Here is a 7,206-nt window from a genome sequence, read left to right on the forward strand (position 1 = left end):
CGGACAGGCCAAGTCGTTGGCCAGTGACAAGGCTGGAAGTAACACAGCCAGGGCTCAAAGCCAGCTGCTGTGTCCCCAGAGGGCGCGGCCACTACGTGTTCCTCAGGCTGGCCCGTATTCAAACGCTGTGACAGACCCCGTGGGACTCGTGCGCTCCGAGAGCCCCAGATAAAGGTGGCCCAGCGCCTGCAGGGACCCTGCACTGCTGGAGACCAGGTGGTCGGCAGGCACAGCAGAGTCCGCCACCTGCACAGACCCTCGGAGGAATCGTCGGTGCCGGTAGGAAGAGACCAGATTTCTGCTCCTCAAGCTGCTGGGCTTGGACATTAGTGTCTTTTTCTGGGGGAAATAAATGGCCCCTTTGCTCTCTCCGGACTTCAGGAGACCGCCTAGATTTGAGAGTCCCTCTTTTTTTTTTTCTTTTTTTTAATTTATTGGGGTGACAATTGTTAGTAAAATTACATAGATTTCAGGTGTGCAATTCTGTATCACATCATCCATAAATCACACTGTGTGTTCACCACCCAGAGTCAGCTTCCCTTCCATCACCATACATTTGATCCCCCTCACCCTCATCCCCCACCCCCCACCCCTCCCGCCCATCTAGCAACCCTCAGTTTTTCCTCTTTTTCTCCAAAACTGTTTCTGATTAGTTCATTCACTTATTCTTTTCTTTAGATTCCGCAAATAAGTGAGATCATATGGAACTTATCTTTCTCTGTCTGACTTATTTCACTTAACATAATGTTCTCTAGGTCCATCCATGTTGTTGCAAATGGTAAGATTTCTTTCCTCTTTATGGCTGCGTAATACTCCATTGTATAAATGTACCACAGTTTCTTAATCCAGTCATCTACCGATGGGCATTTTGGTTGTTTCCATGTCTTAGCTATTGTGTATAGTGCTGCAATAAACATAGGAGTGCATAAAGATTTTTGAATTGGAGTTTTGGATTTCTCCGGATAAATACCTAGGAGTGGAATTACTGGATCATAGGGTAGTTCCATTTTCAGATTTTTGAGATACCTCCATAGAGAGTCCCTCTTCAGTCTTAGGTCTTACCTGGCAAGTAGCCTCGCCTGTATATTTTGTGGCCTTAATCCTGTTTCTGTGTTTGATGCGCTTCATTGTTTTGAAGAAAACTTCAGGTAGTTGCGAGCACTTATCGGGAACCATCTTAGTGGAGGTTAGTTAGCATTTCACCCTGTGCACTATTACTAGCCCAAATGGACATAAATAGTATCTTTATCTACTGTGGTAATTACCAGGTCTTATTTTCAAAGAGCATAAAAATCAAAGAAGGAGTGGGAGAAACCCAGCTCTGAAGGCTCCCTACCTTTATCTTTCAGTAATTGGAAGCATTTTAGAGACTCATTTTCACTGCTAGGTAGTACCTCCAAAAGACGGTTTGGAATAAAACACTCAGCCTTAATGTAAAAATCAATCGATAGTGAAACAAGGGAAGCCATCAAATCAGATGATTTTCAACTATGTACAGGGTGAAAGGAGGTAGGCTCTTCCACTGAGTTGCTTTACAGAAGATGATAATCTCAGATAAACAACTTCCCTCTATAACGAGTGTGCCCTGCGGCCAGGCCCACAGGCCTGTGGACCTGTATGTATATAAACACTTGTGAATGATGAGAATAGTGATATTTAAATACTCCAGTAGGAACTCTAATCTTCTATAAAAGACTTCGGTTTTTACTTTAAAGGGAGAAAAAATAATATTACTATAAAGAGGGATAAACATTAAAAGAGAAAGTTCAAATGACAATGTGGAAGTGAAAAATGTTCTGAAATATTGTGAACATATGTTCTACCATCATGGCAGAGCTTATCCAAGTCTCTACAAGCAGTAGATTTAGCATGACCAATTGAACCCAGCTTGGAAAGCAAAATGTGATTGCTAGAGGAATTACAATGTAGATCATCTGTTTTCCAAACATGAATCAATTTATATGACTTGATATAATTGCCAGGGGTGATGGGAGTTCTCTTTGTTAGAAGAACGAGGACTAGTGGGGAGTTTTGTTTGTCTGTTTGTATGTTTTGAAACATGAAATGTAAAAGGAAGGGGACATAACCACCAGCTCCTTGAATTGGCTTCGTGTCCTTAATGAGAGAGGCTTAATGACCAGAAGATAACCAAGCTGGTTTTTCAGTTTGCACTCTGAGCAAATCGGGTTTGCTCTCGGTTTGCACTCGGATGCTGTTGCAAGGTTCTGAGCAGAGGGCAGCTGATTTACACTTTACAACATCATCCTGGCCTCTGTGTGAGGAATAGAGTGGAAGGTGCAAGCGCAGAAGCAGGGGATCAGTTAGGAAGCTATTGCAATTATCCAGGTAAGAGGTCATAGTGGCCGGGGCAAGGGTGGCGCTATGGACATGGTGATAAATGGTCAGATTCTGGGTTTATATTTTCCCTAACATTTTATTTTGAAATTTTTTCAAATCTACAGAAAAGAGTAGTACAACAAACACCCATCTTTCTTTCACCCAGATTCACCCATTGTTAAATATTTGCCCAATTTGCTATACCTGTATCTATATATAGATAAAGAGAGAGGGGACAACTGCTAAACCATTTGAAATAAGTTAGAAACATAACACTTCAAATATTTCAGCAGGTGTCTTTGGAGAACACGGATATTCTCTTACATAAGCACAATACCATTACAACTCTCAAGATATTTAGTATGATAAAATAATATTATCTGATATACAATGCATATCCAAATTTCCCAATTGTCTCAAAGATTTGTAGCTGTTTTATAATTTCCTGACCCAGGATCCATCAAAGACCAAACACTATGGTTAGTTTACTTTAATCTACAATAGTTGCTTTTCTATTACCTTTTCTATTAATAAGAAATAGTTACCTTTTCTTATTAATCTTCATGACACAGACACTTTTTAGAACCATTGCTTTAAAGAATGTCCCTCAATTTGAATTTTTTTTTTGTTTCCTCAAATTAGATTCAGATTAACATTTTTGGCAAAAATACTATATAAAATGGATTCTGTCTTCCTCGATGCATCACATCAGGGGCAGAAAATATCAGTGTATCCTATTGTTGACAACAACAAATTGATTATCTAATTAAAATAGTTTCCTCTAGATTTCTTCATTGTAATGGCACCCTTTTCTATTTGCAATTAATAAGTAATCTGTTATTTTCAGAAACTCTGATTGCCATAGGCAACTTGGTCTCGTAGAACCCATGTCCAGATGAAAAAAAGAATTCCTTTGGTGACCTTGAATGGGAAAAGTGGTGCGAGTGTTGGGTTTGGGTGTGGGCTTTCATGTAGAAATTCTGGGAGATTTGTACCCTTTGGATACTGTGGATTGTGTGTTGCCTGCATAATATTCCTGCCTGACGGAAACGAAGTAGAGAAATAACAATGATTTGTGAAGGAACCTTCTGTCAGATCTGTGGAGCTCAAAATCAGTGGTACATCTAAAGCAATTCTATTTTATCTTCCTTCCTCCTTTCCCAACCCTGCCTCGGCATTTTGGGGGCATTTGTGTGTATTTGCTGGTGAGTATGTTCTTTGGCAGACAGGGTGAGGGATCAGCACTCTTATTTACTTCTTCTGATCATTTCTCTTTGCCTATATCTATAACAGACTGCAACTTGATAGGGCAGCTTAGGAATATTCTAAATAAAACATATTCGTTTTTAAAGAAGCAGACTGAGAAGATAAAATTGAAAATATTGGTCAAAAATAACTTTAGAATAACAAATAATAGTAATGGAATTATTTATCTACACAACTGTCATTTGTAAACAATTAGTAAACAGCTTTATTATTAACTTTATTCTGTGCTACATGTTTCACTCATTTCTCACAGGTGTAGCTGATTTTGCTGGGAATTCATATATCTGTAATATATTCTTAGGACTAGATTATAATCAGTCTTCCCTGTTCACCTCCTGCGTAAGGCATTTCAAAAGTTGTTCAAACACTGAACTATTTAAGTCAAAAAGACATGGTTTTATAGAAATGTATAATGCTTTTGCTCTAAAAGTCCTTAAGGCTTAAAACATATAAACCTTTATTTATATTATAAATGTGTATTTATAATATAAAAATATTATGAATTTAATATATTATAAACATACGTAATATAAAAGCCAGCAGGGAAATCCCCACCATCGAAATTGCAATATAATTCAGTTGTCTTCAAAAGGGAAACATTTGTAAGACTTGAAGCATGAGAACAGATGAAGTACTTTCCAATTATGGAGTTCTGACCATGATGTTACAAAGATGGACAGTCAGTTTTAGACACTGATACATGTAGGTACTTCAATGCTTTCCCAATCCATTACGACTGCACAATATGCGTATCTCTGCCTTTTAAAAATGTGCTGGCTTAAAACAGTGCCTCGCCTTGTTTTCCATGAATGAAAATAATGTAGACCTGTGAATTCTGAGAGTACACAACCACACAGGCCAACACAACCACACAAAAGTAAACCTGTGGAATCCTACAGAAAGAAGGCAATCCAAAGCAAATGTCTTTATCTGCCCTCCACCAGGAGAGGACAGCCCTCTTCTCATAAATTATCTACACAGTGGGTTCCAAAGTGCAGTGCAGGAAAAAAAGTGTAGAACTTTTATTTATAGCTATTATTATTATTTAAAGCTTCTGTTTGGTGTGTGCTTTATAATTATAAATACATGAGCATGCATTTCACTGTTATAATTTGTAAATAAATAAATATACATGTATTTGGAATGCACACACACACACACAGACTTGTTACTGAAAGTAATATACACTCAAAAAAGTTTAGAGGCCATGATTCTAAACTTGTCTAGTCCACAGCTAACTTTGAACCTTGCACCTTCCCCAAATCAGAAGTCTATAATCACATATTTGGAAAGTTCCTTTCTACATTTAATACATATTTTGGGGTATGTCCCAGCTCCTGCTAGGTTCTGAAAATACAGTAATAGGCAAAAAAGACATGGTCCTGCCCTCATGAAATTGAGTCTAAGAGGCAGGCATTGAACAAATAAACACAAGGTACATTTTTAAAAACGATACATTTTATTAAGAGCCAAGGAATAAAATTTTGACAGAGCAGAGAGGGGCCCTTCCCAGGAAGTGACATTTACGTTGAAATCTAAAGAGTGAGACTGAGGTAGGCAGAGAGAGGAGGAGGAATTCTTTCAGTCGGAGGAAACAGTGCAAAAGTCTTAGCTGAGGCAGGAAGAGCTTGTTTCCTTTAAAAAATGTAAAAGGTGACTGGAGCACGTGGGGCGGGAGTGAGGCTGGGTGGGTATAGACGGGGCAACTGGGGACAGGCCTCGCAGAGGCCGGAGGCCATGTAAGGAGTTTAGATTTTATCCTAAAACTCAGTGGGGGAGCCAGGCACAGGTTTTATTCGGGGGTAAAATGTTCAAGTCATTTGCCGAAGTTCCCATTTCAATTTTTCATTGTCCTGGGTTGCCTAAAACGTGTCAGGGAGTCCTGACATGTACAATGCAGTGTGAAAACAATGTGACTTCAAAGCAGAGTGAAAACAATCCGACAGATCGAGAGCGCTGAGTTTGAAACGCAGAGCGCGCGAGGCTTTGCACACTGACAAATGCAAGGGGCGAGCTGAGCGCGTGCGGCGGCGTCTCTCTGCAGGCCGGCGGCCGGCGCTACTTGGGATGCAGAGCTGAGGGGCCGGGGGAGCCGAGGGGCGCGCGCGGGCTCCCGGGGCTCCGCAGTCACACCGCACTCCCACCGCACTGCAGCCCCCCGGACTCTGCACCCACCGGCCGCGCCCGTCGGAGCCGGGCTCCCGGCCGCGCCCCTGTGCTCCACTGACCCGTGGACAGCTCCGCGGCTTTGGAGCCGAGTCTTAGGGCGCGCGCACGCACACACGGAGTCGCGCCCGTCCGCACGCACTCGCGCACGCACTCGCGCACGCACTCGCGCACGCACTCGCGCACGCACTCGCGCACGCGCACGCGCTCGCGCACGCGCTCGCGCACGCGCACGCGCTCGCGCACGCGCACGCGCACGCGCACACCTGTGTGCGGACCCTGAGCCGGCCGGGCGGTGGAGTTGGGCCGCGTCGGCCACCGTCGCCCTCTTGGTTGTCACGTGTGTGGCGGCGCCCGGTTCCCCAGACGTGTTTGGAGTGTTGACAGCCTGTCATCCCGTCGCTAGAGTGCCAACTGTGGGGAGGGCGGGGAAGCGTCAGGTTTCTGCCCATCCCCCGTGCCCTCGGCTCTCACCCCCCCACGGGCGGACCCGCGACCTTCGCGCACGGACATCTCGAGACGCTCGCTTGGTCTGTGGTTCGGCGCCGGGGCTGTCCCCGCGCCCTCTCTGCAGTCCGTAGGGCCACAGGCCCGAGGACAGCTTGTCTGGCTCCTGTGTGCGCCTCTGGCCCTGGCTGACACGTGCGGGAATCCCAGCCTTCCGACTGGGAACCTGGCAGGAGACGAATAAGAAGGAAAAAGGCCTGGAAACTTAAGCTGGATCAAGAAGGGGTGAACGTTTGGTGGTCAGGCGAGGCTTAGAGCCTTGGGGGTCGCGGAGTACGGGAGTTCTCGGGGGTCGGGTGTAGCTGGTGAGAATGTCTGCCCGCGAAGTCTGGTGTGCAAGAAATACAACGCCTCTTGAGTTTCTGAATCTCGGTGAATTTCTGACGACTCTGAGCCGCATACAACCCACCCTTCCCTGCCCCCGTCTGATGGGCTGGTTAAAAAATAAAAATTACCCCAGTTCTTCTTGGGGTCCCCTTCGAGTCAGGGATTAGGCCAAATTCTGAAAATGTATTCAGTGACTTGGTGGATAAAATCATGGTTAAGTAACTTATCCAAGGTCACATTGCCAACAAGTGGCAGTCAGGATTTAAAACCAGATTTACTGGACTCCTGAGACTGTACTCTCAACCCGGGTGCTAGATCCCTCTGAAGTGTTTAGCCTCAGCCCTATGTGAAGCCAGCTTGGACCGCAGTGCCTGAAGCATGAAATAGCACACTGGATTAGGAGCCAAAAAAAAAAAAAAAAAATAGAACTGTAAGTCAGGAGGTGACCTAAAACAAGACTCCTAAGTCTTTGAACTTCACTTTCCTCTGGATGAAATTGGGTGAATGTCCATGATCCAGGAATTCTTGTTAGTGTAACTGGTCATTTGCAGGCCACCATCCACCCTATCCTAATGGTGCCTCTCCTGGCTGCCAGAGGCTTTG

The sequence above is a fragment of the Rhinolophus ferrumequinum genome, chromosome 4 (assembly GCF_004115265.2).
Source record: "Rhinolophus ferrumequinum isolate MPI-CBG mRhiFer1 chromosome 4, mRhiFer1_v1.p, whole genome shotgun sequence".
NCBI classification, from domain to species: Eukaryota; Metazoa; Chordata; class Mammalia; order Chiroptera; family Rhinolophidae; genus Rhinolophus; species Rhinolophus ferrumequinum.